Below are 15,055 nucleotides of genomic sequence, written 5' to 3'. Positions count from 1 at the left end.
AAGAAAAGTGCAGAGAACAAAACAAAGGACTCTACATCACCTTTGTTGACCTCACCAAAGCCTTCGACTCCGTGAGCAGGAAAGGGCTTTGGCAAATACTAGAGCACATCGGATGTCCCCCAAAGTTCCTCAACATGATTATCCAACTGCACGAAAACCAACAGGGTCGGGACAGATACAGCAATGAGCTCTCTGAACCCTTCTCCATTAACAATGGCGTGAAGCAAGGCTGTATTCTCGCACCAACCCTCTTTTCAATCTTCTTCAGCATGATGCTGAACCAAGCCATGAAAGACCCCAACAATGAAGACGCTGTTTACATCCGGTACCGCACGGATGGCAGTCTCTTCAATCTGAGGCGCCTGCAAGCTCACACCAAGACACAAGAGAGACTTGTCCGTGAACTACTCTTTGCAGACGATGCCGCTTTAGTTGCCCATTCAGAGCCAGCTCTTCAGCGCTTGACGTCCTGCTTTGCGGAAACTGACAAAATGTTTGGCCTGGAAGTCAGCCTAAATTTAATTAATGCACGAGTAAATATACAGTGATGAAAAAGTGGAATCTCTTTTATACTTACATGTATTTATTTATTCTGAAAGAAATTAAGTTTAGTTTTTATTTAGCTCCTAATAATTCTGTATTTCTAATACAGAAATTCAATAATTTTCTGATTATTCTTTCAGATTTTTTTGAGGTAAGTATGATTAAAAAGAAGTGTGTCACTTTTGCAATACCTAGTATATAAAAAAAGTATAGTAAGAAAGTAAATAAACTTACCATTCTCCAAATTGAAATTATTTGTTGCCTCAAATTTAGGAATGAAATTGTGTCTTGTCGTCACTGACCTTCTTAATGTTAGATAGTTGAATTCTTATTGCCAGGAGTGGCATCAAGTCAGTTTCTGTATTTGGTTTTTGTTGCTGCATAATATAAAAATCCGGTTTTGCACATGTAAGTCGTGGAAAATGGTAATAGGGAAATGCACAGCTAATTTTCCCAATCATGGATTGGCACTCAGGCTGATCCAAAATGTAATCAGCGGAAAATCGTTAAATCTTTACGCAACTGAAAGTTGGATGTTACCTTGATTAGGTTTTTATATTCTTGCACTGATAAATCGGCAAGTTGGGGTTGTGACAACAAAAGGATTTTGTACCCACCTCTTGTTATTACTCGAAACATTGGGAAACTATTCATCAAGTGTTGAATGTAAAGTACAGTAGTTAAGTGTTGTTCCATTTCATTACATAAATCTTCATCAACACTCACATCATGCTCCATCACCGTCTTGTTGTGTGAAAAAACAATCAAAGATTTCTCCTTTCACCATTGAAATGCGAAAGTCATATTTTCTAGAAAGTGATGAAATTTTGTCCAACACATTAAAAGCATTTTTGCCTTGCAGGGCCATATTAGTTTAATTAAGTTTTGTGAATATATCGGCAAGATACACAAGACGTATTAACCAACTGCAACTTAACAGGCACTCTGAGTATGGAAACTTTGAGTTACTAAAATACTCTTGAAGCACTTTGTGAAGTTCAAATAACAATGCCAATACTTTTCCTCAGGATAACCATTCCACTTCTGTATGGTATCCCATTACTTCACAGAAAGTTTTAAACAACTGGGACTGCAGGGGTTATTAACAATTTTGATTGCTTCATTGAATATTTTTTTCAATACAAGTGCATTTCTATGAAGGGCACAGTGAGCACTGCTGCAATTTGGTGCAACCCTCTTAAGTCTGGAAACGATTCCTGCAATTTTCCCTGTGAGAGTTTTGGCTCCATCTGTGCACATGTATAAACATTTTTTCCACGGATTGGCATTCTTCGTCATCTTGATGCAGTTAACAATTTCTTCCCGAGTTGTGTGCCCTTCCAAAGTTTCACAAAGAAGTACTGCTTCCTCAATATCCTTCTTGCACACGTACCTAATGAAGACTAGCAGCAGTGGAAGACCTGCTACATCTGTTGATTCATCCAGTTGTAATGAAAAAGCATCATATAACAGCAAATGATCTATTGAGGTGGCGTGCCATTAGGCAGGCGAACCGGCCCCTCATGTCATTCATGCGGCGGGGCAGCCGGCCAAAAAGGCGCCATCGGGGGTTTCTTCCCGACCTTGGCACCAGGCTTAGAAGCCCGTGCTCTGCGGCCCACGTGATGCCCTGGCGACATCGGGGCCCACAGCGTGGTTTTCAGTCAGGTCCAGGTTGGGAGCATAAGACCAGTCAGGCAGACCACAATAAATCAGTTTTGCTCATTGAGCTCAACCTGTTTAGTGGTGGAGTTATTCAGTAAGCAGAGTAGCCGTCGCTACATTGGTGACCCCGACAGGTTCAAATGCCTCTGAACACGATATGAATGACTCTTCAATCAATGCTATAGCCATCAAGCTTCCTGACTTCTGGGTTCAGGAGCCTAAGACTTGGTTCAGCCACGCAGAGGCTCAGTTTCACCTCCGCCAGATTTAATCAGATACGACCAAGTTTTATCATGTGGTCGCTGCCCTGGACCAGGCCATTGCCAAACAAGTGTTGCACCTCGTTCAGCACCCTCCCGCTGAAGATAAGTACAGGACCATCAAGCGGGTACTCACCGGCTCCCTCGGCCTCTCCAGGCACCAGAGTGCCCCTCGGATGCTTCAACTCGACGCCTTGAGAGACAGAACTCCAATCGCGTTGATGGATGAGATGCTAATCACACTGACTGCCCATTTTTCAAGCACATCTTCCTCGACCATATGGCGAAGACATCCAGCCGTTACTGTCCCAGGAGAGCTTTGACGACCCCAGGAAGGTCGCTCAAAAATCTCAGGAGGTATGACTTGAACAACTCCCAGAGGGCTCAGCAGTCCAACTGGTTACCTGGGCATGACCACACCAAGCCTTCCTCTAGTGCTGCGGAGGAACACTCGGCCCCTGCAGGGGCCGTAAAGAGTATAGACAGAAGCAGGCCATTCACTTCAGGCCTCTGCTTGTTCCATCAGCGCTGGGAAGCCAAGGCTTGGAAGTGCCACCAGCCTTGCTCGTTCCAGGGAAACGAGCCGGCCGGCCGCTGTTAATGGCTGCAGCGGCTGGCCAAGAACACAGCCTTCTCTACCTGCGAGATGCAATCAGCGGCCTACTCTTCCTCATCGACACCAGGGCCCAGATCAGTGTCAACCCGGCCACAGCCATCGAGTCCCGGACCAGGCCTCAAGGACCTCCACTCCGTGCAGACAATTCGATGGAGATCTGAACGTATGGTAACAAGACCGTCCACTTCCAGCTCAGCCAGCGGAGGTTCTTGTGGGGGTTCACCATTTCGTCCCTCCGAACCTCCATCCTGGGTGTCGACTTCCTCCTCACCCATGGGGTCCTGGTTGACTCCCGAGGTAGGTGACTTGTCGATGCCCATACCTTCCAATCTGTTCGCCTCAACGCCTCCCGTACAGAGCAGCTGCAGATGGCCATGGTCAGTGCACCCAAGGACAAGTTCCAGCGCATGCTGGACAAGTTCCTGTCCCTCCTCAAGCCGCAGTTCTCCACTGCCTCACCACGCCACAGGGAGTTTCATTATATTCCCACCCAAGGCTCATCTGTCCATACCAAGGCATGCCAGCTCCTGCCAGATAAGCTCCAGATAGCGAAAGAGGAGTTCTCGCATCTGCAGGAGGTGGGGATCCTTTGACGCTCTGACAGTCCTTGGGCCTCACTGCTCCACCTGGTCCTGAAAGCTTTCGGTGGCTGGCGCCCCTGTGGAGATTATTGATGGCTTAACGACGAGAGAGTACCTGACCATTACCCGATCCCTCACATTCAGGACTTTGCGGCCAACCTTGGTGCGAGGGTGTTCTCCAAGGTCGACCTGGTGTGCGGGTATCATCAAATTCCGTGCACCCTGAGGACATCCCCAAAACAGCCACCATCACCCTCTTTGGCTTGTTTGAATTTCTATGCATGCATTTCAGGCTCAAGAATGCTGCCCAGACCTTCTGACGCCTCATGGATACTGTGGGCAGGGATTTGAACTTTGTGTTAATTTATCTGGACGATATTCTTGTCGCCAGCAGAGACCGGGCACAACATAAGTCTCACCTGCGCACCCTCTTCACCTGACTGGCCAACTTCGGCCTAACGATCAACCCGGCCAAATGCCAGTTTGGGAAAGAGTCCATGCAGTTCCTGGGCCATACCATCTCAGCCAAAGGAGTTACCCCAGCTGCTACAAAGGTCACAGCAATCAGGGAGTTCCCGCACCGGGACAACCTCAAGGGGATACAAGAATTCGCGGGTATGGTAAACTTCTATAACTGATTTTATTCCAGGTGCTGCACGCATCATGCAGCCACTCTTCACCCTCATCACAGCCAAGGACAAGATGCTCACCTGGACTCCAGAGGCCAGCAGGGCATTCGAAGCCATGAAAGGAGCCCTTGCGAAGGCCACCCGGCTCATCCATCCACGCACTGACCTTCATATGGTGCTCTCCGTCGATGCCTCCGCCACCGCTGTCAATGCTGTCCTGGAGCAGCAGGTTAACGGACAGTGGAAACCACTGGCATTCTTCAGCCAACTTCTTCATCTGCCAGAGCGCAAGTATAGTGTTTTCAACTATGAGTTGCTGGGCACGTACCTTGCTGTGCGTCATTTTTGCTATTTCTTGGAGGGGAGGCCTTTCACCATTTTTACCGACCACAAACCCCTCACTCAGGCACTCGCTATAGCTAGAGATCCCTGGTCGGCCCGCCAACAGCGTCATCTGTCCTTTGTGTTGGAATTCAGCACTGACATTCGGCACAAGGCAGGGAAAGACAACGTGGTCACTGACGTGCTCTCCCGAATGGCCATTTGCTTGCTGACACTTGACTTAGACTATGACCAGCTTGCCCGGGACCAGAAGTCCAACGAAGAGACGCAGACCTTCAGGACTGCCATCATGGGCCTGCAGTTCCAGGACCTCCCAACTCCTCTCGGTGACGATACCGTCCTGTGCGATGTCTCCATGGGCACCTCGTGACCAGTTGTTCCCCAGCAGTAGCGCAGGCAAGTCTTCCACCATATCTACTACCTTTCCCACCCTTCCATCAGGTCCATGGTTCGTAGGGTGGCAGAACGCTTTGCTGGCATGGACTTTGAAAGCAGATTGCAGACTGGGACAGGACCTGCATCCATTGCCAGCTTTCCAAGGTACACAAGGACACCAGAGCGCCCGTGCAGGATTTTGAGCACGTCCGAGAAGGGTTCAGCCACATACATGTGGACATTGTCATCCCCTTACCCATTTCCCGAGGTAACCGTTACCTTTTCATGGTGGTACACCACACCACCTGCTGACTCGAGATGATTCCAATTCCGATGCCAGATGCCTCCACGGACTGCTGCTCCCAAGCACTTTTGATCGGATGGGTTGCCAGGTTTGACATCCGAACCCACCTCACCAGCGACTGACTCACACAGTTCACCTCTGCGCTCTGGGCACAGCTCGCCAACAGGCTGGAAATCGAGCTGCCTCACACAACGGCCTATCACCCACAGGCCAATGGACTGGTCAAGCAATTGCTCCGCCACCTTAAGTCGGCACTTATGGCCCACCTCTCTGGCCCCAGCTGGGTGGATGAGCTGCCTTGGGTACTCCTGGGCATCCGTTCAACAACCAAGAAGACCTGCAGCCATCGTCAGCCAAGCTGGTCTACGGTGCACCGCTAGCCCTGCCCAGTGAGTTTATCAATGCACCTCACAGCCCTCAACAGTCACCACACAGTTTAGTTCCCCACCTCCGGGCCCAGTTGGACTCCTTCACACACCCATCACCGCCCAGACATGGCACATGGGCCTCCTATGTCCCCAGTGAGCAGAATATGTTTTTATCAGGTGAGGTCCATCCACAGCACCCCTTTAAAGACCATACGAAGGGCTGTACAGAGTCATCCAGCATTCAGGATCCACCTTCACACTGGATATCAGTGGTAAGAGGGAACTGTTTACTGTGGACAGATTAAAGCCAGCACGCCTTGACCCCAACGAGCCAGTGGTCACAGCCCAGCCCAAGGAGTGAGGCCACCTGGCAAAGAAGGACATTGGCGCTGGTTCTGGGGGTGGGGCTGTGTGGCGGCACGCCATTAGGCAGGCAAACCGGCCCCGCATGGCACGCACACGGCGGGGCAGCTGGCCAAAATGGCGCCATTGGGGGTTTCTTCCTGACCTCGGCACCAGGCTTAGAAGCCCGCGCTCTGCAGCTCACGTGATGCCCTGGCGGCGTCAGGGTCCATGGCATGGTTCTCAACCAAGTCCATGCTGGGAACATAAGACCAGCCAGGCAGACCTCAATAAATTAGTTTTGCTCACTGAGTTCAACCCATTTGGTTGTGGAGTTATTCAGTAAGCAGAGTAGCCATCGCTACACTATTTTAATTCCCCTGTGTCCTCAGCTATATCCTTAATATGTCTTGCTGCAGAATTATTTGACATTTGCACTGCATCAATTTTCCTGCTGAACTCCTCACTGAACATACACTTCACTAGGTCACATCTCCAGAATGGAGGATCATCGCCTTCCCAAGATCATGTTTTATGGCGAGCTCTCCACTGGCCACCGAGACAGAGGTGCACCAAAGAAGAGGTACAAGGACTGCCTAAAGAAATCTCTTGGTGCCTGCCACATTGACCACCGCCAGTGGGCTGATATCGCCTCAAACCGTGCATCTTGGTGCCTCACAGTTCGGCGGGCAACAACCTCCTTTGAAAAAGACCGCAGAGCCCACCTCACTGACAAAAGACAAAGGAGGAAAAACCCAACACCCAACCCCAACCAACCAATTTTCCCTTGCAACCGCTGCAACCATGTCTGCCTGTCCCACATCGGACTTGTCAGCCACAAACGAGCCTGCAGCTGACGTGGACATTACCCCTCCACAAATCTTCGTCCACGAACCCAAGCCAAAGAAGAAGAAGAATGATAGATTCTCGAAGAGTGTGGGCCTCTCCAACAAGGGCAATTTGATAGCTTATCCTGTAAGAAGCTTCAGTCACATTCTCATTCTCTGTCTTTGCTCTCTTTTCCATCATAAAACCTTTACTGATTCCAAATGAATCTAGTTTTCTTTTAAAGGACACATCCTTATCTTTGCTCTGGGGATGATTTGTTTCCAGATGTCTTTTTAACTTTGTTGGGGCCAAAGAACTGTTAAAATTTTACCACATAAAACACATTGTGCATCTGGTACCTCTTTATTCTGGCTGAGGTGAATCCAAGCGACAAATAATTTTCATCATACTTCATTTTTTGCACTTGATTTTTCAGATATATATGCATCATGGAAGAATTTGGTGAAAAGCTGGTGGCACATCAGTGCTTGCTTCAGATGAATGATCATGTCTCCTAGATAAGCCATGTTTCTTAATATAGTATTGCACATGTGGAATATTTTTCAGTTTAAATTTTTTTAAATGTGGCCAACCTAGCTCAAAAAGAAATCCGAGTTTCATTGATTGAAAATGATGCACAGGCCTGACTTCTGCACTGCTGATGTCAGGCCTCATGAAGCCATTTTGTTTTCTTAGGGTCAAGCCAATGGTTTGCTTCTGTTTCAGAAACACAGAAATTTAAAGACACAGGTAAAAAGTAATTTAAAGAAAAACAGTTATTACTAGTTATAGTTATTATTACTTGCTATTTCTTCTGTGGAACCCCTATGCCTTTCCACGGAATCCCTGGGTCCTGCAGATTCCAGTTTGGGAAACACTGGGATAGAGGATTATTTACAGAGTTTCAGGACGACAGAAAATAAATAGGTGCCATGGGATCAGAAGTAATTTGTCGGTTGTTAAATGTTTAAGTTAATGAACTGTATATAATGAGCCCACCTCACTGACAAAAGACAAAGGAGGAAAAACCCTACACCCAACCCCAACCAACCATTTTTCCCCTGTAGCCGCTGCAACCATGTCTGCCTGTCCCGCATCGGACTTGTCAGCCACAAACGAGCCTGCAGCTGACATGGACTTTTACCCCCTCCATAAATCTTCGTCCGCGAAGCCAAGCCAAAGAAGTTAATGAACTGTATATAATGAACTAGCTAGGGAGCAAATGATCTGTGAAGAGAAATTAAATAACAGAAGAGTGCAAGAAAATAGAAGAAGAGGAGGTTACTCAGGCCTTCAAACCTCCCCACTATTCACTTTGATCATGGCTAGTTTGCCTTTGATTTCATCTTTAAAACAGTTTATCATGGCCCACAACCATCATTCCTTCAAACACATATATACTTTTTCTTCCCCAAAGATTCAATAACCGTTAAACCTCCGTTTTACATAAGTATTCAGTGTTACAGTTAGTCCAAGATGAAAAAGTTCAGTGAAATTTGAAAATAAGCCCTTTGGGGCTGGGATGTATTGGAAACAATTCTTTGGATGAAATGTTAGAGGGACCATCAATGAAGCCAGATTTCATTGCTGTGCACCTCGCTGTTCCCAGCTGACAGGTTAAGATGTGCTGGCAATTCTCTTTTCCCAGCACTCCAGGGCTGGCACATGGCAGGGGTTTCACTGTTTCTGGCATTCCTCACCTCAGAAATGGAGGGCACATCTCTCACACTGTGACCTGCTATGCTTTCCAAATGTTATGTGTTGGAATGTGCTGGGACTCACTCAATTTACGGAGATCTGGGGCGGGGATGGATTGTCAGAGCCATAGCATGAAACAGGCCCTTCCACCCAACTCATTCATGCTGACAAAGATGGCATTATGGGATAGTACCATTTGCCTGCTTTGGTTCATTTCCTTCTCTTTCTTATTAAAATATTTTTATTTTTTCTAACATCATAATCCATATACAAGATATTAATAAATATGTAAATATACATAACATAAAATTAAATTAAATGCACAATATGACAAATTTTAAATTCCATTCCTTATTATTAAATGTGACTATTAAAATGATTATACATATAAACCAGTTAAATACTATTATAACAAATTGCATTATAGGTAAATAAAATCTGGAAAAAAAGGGATATTATCCAGGATAATCATAATTAAACCCTATAAATCCATTTATCTGAAACAGTGGTTCTCAACCTTTTTCTTTCCACTCACATACCACTTTAAGTAATCCATATGCCATCAGTGCTCTGTGATTAGTAAGGAATTAACTTAAAGAGGTATGTGAGTGGGTAAAAAAGGCTGAGAACCACTGTTCGAGACCCAATTGTTACTGAAATATTTTCCTTGAGAAAAATTGTCATTGGTCCATTTCCTTTGGAGTTATGAAACCATGCACATAACAAGACAATTAGGTACGATTAAAACAGTGGTTTTCAAACTTTTTCTTCCCACCCTCATACCACCTTTAAGCAATCCCTTACCAATCACAGAGCACCTATGGCATAGGGAATACTTTAAATGGTATGAGTGTGGAAAGAAAAAGGTTGAGAACCACTGATTTAAAAGAAAAAAACCTAGAACTAATACTAACCTTAAACCCCGCCCATCAAGGTTACAAGAAAAATTTGTATGCTTTTTAGCTTTCATAACATAAAAAATGTTTACTTACATAATACTTTTATTTTACATATTCTTAATATTATTGAATCAAAGATATTGATAAGATTTGATGACTGCCATCATTTTGAGAATGCTGAGAGCCCGTGACTGTGGGGGAGGGGGTTTTCAGGCCTCAACAGCTGTGTCAATCACTATGTGAATCCAGCTGACTCTTTGCAGTGAGCCATCCCACATGCTGCACCATGCCATCACAATGTCTGGAACAATGACAATCGTCTTTTTTTAATGATCAAATTTGACATTTTTCCCCCAGAAAATCACCTCAAAAACCACCCCGGGACCTATACGCAAAGGTGATATTTTGGTGCCATCATTTTGGGCTCTAAAATACAAAGTAGTCAAACTACTCACCCAGTTTTAAGAAGCCCGTGGAGATGCTGTGGCTGTCCAGGAAGTTGCCCCGCAGCTTGATCGACCACCTTTCCTCGAATGACCTGTGTTTTCTGGAGCTGCTGTCGCTTATTTCCTCCATGAGAAGGCTGACCACGGCCGCCCCACCAGTAGGGTAAAGGCTGTGTTTGTAGTACACGCCAAAGGCATGATTGATTGTTTGGTTTGAGGGGAGTGCTGGCCTTGGTGATCGGGCTCTATGCTAAGCCTTCGTTAAACGAGCACGCCCCCCCCAAGCAAATTGAATGAAGCACGGAGGTGGCAGTGAGTGAGCGGGCAGGTGATGAGTTTGACAGGCCCACAGATAGTAACATTCACAAAAGGCCCTCCACCAACTTGTTCTAATCAGTCGTTGCTCATCCAATTGAATGTGCCTCATTCAATTTTCTCAGGGAGGCCGTGTTCATCAAACAAAGGTGCAGCGTACAGCCTGATCACTGTGGCTCAGCGGTCCCCTCAAAGCAAAGCAAGCAATCGATCGTCTGCTCCCTGCAATGGTGTGTCCTGCACATTGCCCTGGTGACTGGCTACCCTCCTTCCCATCCTCACGTGCTCCTGGGTCCCGGCGCGACTGTAATCAATTGGCGTTAGCATGGTTTGGTGGGGGGGGGGGGGTGGTAAGCAGCCTGAGCCTCGGCGTGCAGTGGGCAGGAGGACATGTTGCTGGAGGAGGATTCGGCATTTTGGCCGTACAAGGTGAGTGAAGGCACACACACGCGTTATCTACAAGGGGTCCTGCACGAGGGCTCCATTTGCCAACTTACCTGGTACTCGTGAATACACTAAAAAAAATCCCTGAAATTTCACACTAAAAATGGGGGGGTTTGGGGTGGGGGCTCATGTATGCCCAGTGGGTCCTATATGCTGTCAAATACTGTACATTTTGTTCTTTGTGCTTGGGTTCCTGGAATCCAAGTAAGACAATAAATGTTTGTCCACTTAAAAAGACTTAGAAAATGAAAATATTTACACATCAAATAAAAGAGATATTTTAGACTAGAATAGTTTTAATTCTTGCTTTTTACTTTCAAAATAAAATGCAACATTTATGTATTGAAAACTGCAAAGCTCAGTCACAACAATATTGAAGGTTTCTGTCAAAATTTTCACCAAGGTATTACTTTTCACTGCTTTGAATAAAATCAGCCCTTATCAATCAAAGATCTAAATAACAACAGGATGTGCCTGGGGTGACATGATCAGTTTGGCTGAACCACAGGTTTGCTTTGTTCAATGCAACCTGTCCACCCAACACTTTTCTCTCCTCTTATTCAAGGGAAATTGGCTTCTTCAAAGTTAAATTCAGTAAAGGACGACCACGAAAGGTAGAATTACTTAGAGTTTCCCATAGAACTTCAACAACAAGTTCCAGCATTTTGGTGATGTGTTTTCACGTGACATCTGCGGGGCTGAGCTACAAACTGTCAATTTTTCAGCAAACCAGATAGTAACGTTCACAAAATGAAGGCCCTCCACCAACTTGTTCTAACCAGTCGTTGCTCATCCAACACCGATGGGGATCTGGAAAACAGGAACCAGTTCCCGTTATCCAATTATCTGGAATAAGCTCCGGGCAAGGACTAACATCCTTGATAAATTTCAAAATCACCTTCAGAGCACCCCTACTCCTTTGGCTCAGCAAAGGAAAGATTGAAGATCTGGTCCTTAACCCTGACACCTTCATGGACAATCCAGCAGCAGTGATCCCTGCTCTCCTCCTGCCTCTGGTACCTGAGGAGACCAACTTATACCATCCGCACAAAACACCCCCAACATTTGCTGGGAGTATAAGCAGATGGTATTCAGCATCTTCTTGCAGCCTAACATTGGGACAGATAAATGGAAAGTTGTTTCCACTGCAAGATGAGACTACAACAAGGGGACATAGCCTCAAGATTCAGAGGAGCAGAATTATGGTGCACATGAGAGGAATTGCTATTCCCAGAGAGTGGTGAATCTGTGGTATTTCTGCACAAAGAACCAGCAGAGACGGCCTCATTCAATATATTTAAGACAGAATTGGATCCATTTTTACATGGTAGGGGAATTAAGCATTGTGGGAAATGGGGGTAGGTGGAGTTGAGTCCACGGCCAGATGAGCCATGATCTTACTGAATGGTGGAGCAGGCTCAACGGGTCGGACGGCCAACTCCTGCCCCTGTTTCTTATGTTCTAACACCCGCCAGCACTGAGATACCAGCTACATTCAATCATTTGAATGGACAGGCCCAACACTAGGCTCCTGGAAAAACATTCTATTCTGAGCCCTTCAAGCCTATCCTTACTTTTCAACACAAACCTAGGCCTCAGCTCCTCTTCTGTGCCAGTTCCTCCTAGACCTCATTTCTGCAAAACATATCCACCTCCCCATTAAATCCATCCAGCGATCTGGCCTCTACAACCATCCCGGGCAGAGAATTCCAAAGATTCACCTATTCTCTGTGAGAAATTTTTCATTTCTAAATGACTGCCCCCCTTATTTTGTGATTTGGGCTACAGTGTTGCAACGAGTCACGCTGCCGCTTCATGGCTCCAGAGACCCAGGTTCATTCTGAACTTTAGGGCTGTCTGTGTGGAGTTTGCACATTCTCTGACTACGTAGGGTTCTCCCGGCTGCTCTGCTTTCTTCCTACTTTACAAGGACACACTGGTTGACAGGCAAAATAGCAACAGTAAATTATTGCCAGAGTCTAAGCGAGTGGGAGAATCAATGGGAATGTGAAAGGAATCAGTTATATCAATTTATAAATGGATCTACTCTGGGAGCCTAATAGACTTGATGGATCAAAATGAGTTTTTCTTTTGTTGTAAGGATATAATAAATGAAAATTCCCTTCAGTGTTTCCCTTGACATATCCCCTTTGGATCATATACCAATAAGGTCAACCCTAAACTCCAAAGAGTACCATTCTAACTCTTTCACTGTTTATGGTAAGACAGCAGTAAGCAGAATGACTCTCTACTGAACTGCCTCAAAAATTGGGATATCCTTTCTTCAAAAAAGGGATGAAAGCTGTATTAGGTTTGGCTTCCTGATACAATTTTATACAATGACCCTAAAAAGTATTTTCCAAACTACGACACCCTAACAGTAAAGGACAATATACTATTTTCCTTCTTTATTACTTGCTGCACTTGCCTGGCAACCTTTTGTAACTCGTGAACAAGAACAGATTGATCTCTCCATGCTCAGTTATGAAAAAGACCCATCGACCAGGCTCCTGAAAGAGACTCTTCTGAATTCTGTCTTCCCAGGTGCTTGCCAAATCAACGAACAAGATGCTCTCAAAGCTTCCTTAAAAAGCTGATCTTCCCACTTATTCCTGGAAATCACTGATGCATAACTGCTCAAAATGAGGAAGACCATTTTGACAATGACTACCTCAAGTTCTTTTATATGAAGAACATGGAAACCCTGTATTAATGGTAGAAGGAATAGTAGGATCATCAGTCATCTCAGGATCCACTGGGATGAAAGCAAATAATCCTCTATCCCAAGGGAGTATTTAAGGGGCATTCAATCTGCGGCCAAATTGAAGATTTTTCCGAAAATTAATTTCTTTTTACAATACCTATCAAACAGGCATGGATTGCTGAGGCAAAAATCTCCAACTTCAACACAGCTCTTGAAGTTCCTTGAGGTGAACAACTCCAGTGACCTGTTTGATCTACCTATGTTTATGCAATGGTCAAGAAAATGCACCAGCTCCTCTACTTCCTCAGGAACCTGAGGAAATTTGGAATGTCATCTGTGACACTGAACAACTTCTACAAGTGCCCCATTGAAAGATCCTGTTAGGGTGCATCTCCACACAGTACAGGAAAGGCTCCACTAAAGACCACAAAGAGACTGCGGAGGTTTGTGAACGTGGATCAGCCCATCATGCAAACATATGCTTCCCCTCCATTGAGTGCACCTATAACTCCCACTGCCTTGGCAAAGCAGCCAACATGTTAAATGACTCATCCCATCCTGGCCACACTCTCTTCACCCCCCCACCCCCCAAATCAGGAAGAAGATTCATGAGTATAATATCATGCACAACCAAATTATTAAAAGTTTAAATAAAAAAACCTTTATCGACAGCACAGTTATAGGCGATTCCAGCCATTTAAACACCTGCTGCCCAAGTTGACCCAAATTATCCTACAACCCCATATGTTTTGGAGGGTGGAAGGAAACTGGAACACCCATGGAAAACCCACACAGACACAGGGAATACATGCAAACTCCTTACAGACCGTTCTGGAACTGAACCCAGGTCGCTGGTACAGTTTCTTTCCTACTATTATCAAACTCCAGAACAAACCCTGCATTAGCACATTAATATTACCTTTGCTGACTGCTACATTTTTAAACTTGAATATACTGCGTTACCTATGTCTAATAGTCTGCTCACTAACACAACCTCTATCACTGTAGTTTTTTGATACGTGCGACAATAAACTTGAACTAACCTTGAAAATAACAAAGGGTTCATTTGTGCGACCGGCCTAATATCTGCATGCTGTTGTCAAGTGAGATGAAAATTCAGATCCCACAGCTGTTGAGTGTAAATTCACATTAAAAATCTGAATAAAAAGCTTATGTCAGTTATGTTACCCATGAAACCGCAAGATTCTCATCAAAAATCATTGGTATTCAGGAAAGGAGACTTGCCGGCGGTTACCTGAGTCCTGGCAGTGCAGCAGTGTGAGCGCCTATCAGCTGTCCTCTGAGTCCAGAACATCACTCATTTGCACCGTGCTGCCATGAGTGGGTCACATGGTATCTCAACACCATATTTTTAGGATGCAGCAAAGAGCAATGACTATGACACAATCCTCTGAATGAATCATAATGAACATCATATTTAATCATCTTCAATATCATTAAAATTCAGCATAACTTCTGGAAAATTGGTATCGATTTCCCATAGATAGTTCACAAAGTAAAAGTGGTTTTCGGCAACTCACCATGTCCGGAGGGAAGTGGTTCCACCACCTATGAAGCTTTGTGTTTGGATCTAAGTGAGTGTAGAGAAACACTGGGGACATGCAGACCAAACAGCGAGAGGGAGGAAACTTTCAGTCATGGAGAATATCAGAGCTGACCAATGAAAATCCAAGCG

The 15,055-nt window shown here is 45.4% G+C and overlaps 1 pseudogene; it reads right to left on the bottom strand.

Moving 5' to 3' along the window:
* Window positions 1-812: 812 nt before the first annotated feature.
* Window positions 813-7,380, bottom strand: LOC138756852 (zinc finger BED domain-containing protein 5-like; annotated as a pseudogene).
* Window positions 7,381-15,055: the final 7,675 nt, after the last annotated feature.

Source organism: Narcine bancroftii, chromosome 3 (assembly GCF_036971445.1).
Source record: "Narcine bancroftii isolate sNarBan1 chromosome 3, sNarBan1.hap1, whole genome shotgun sequence".
In the NCBI taxonomy this organism is placed as follows: domain Eukaryota; kingdom Metazoa; phylum Chordata; class Chondrichthyes; order Torpediniformes; family Narcinidae; genus Narcine; species Narcine bancroftii.
The sequence above is the reverse complement of the archived record's forward strand: the minus strand, read 5'-3'. Positions and strand labels throughout refer to the sequence as shown.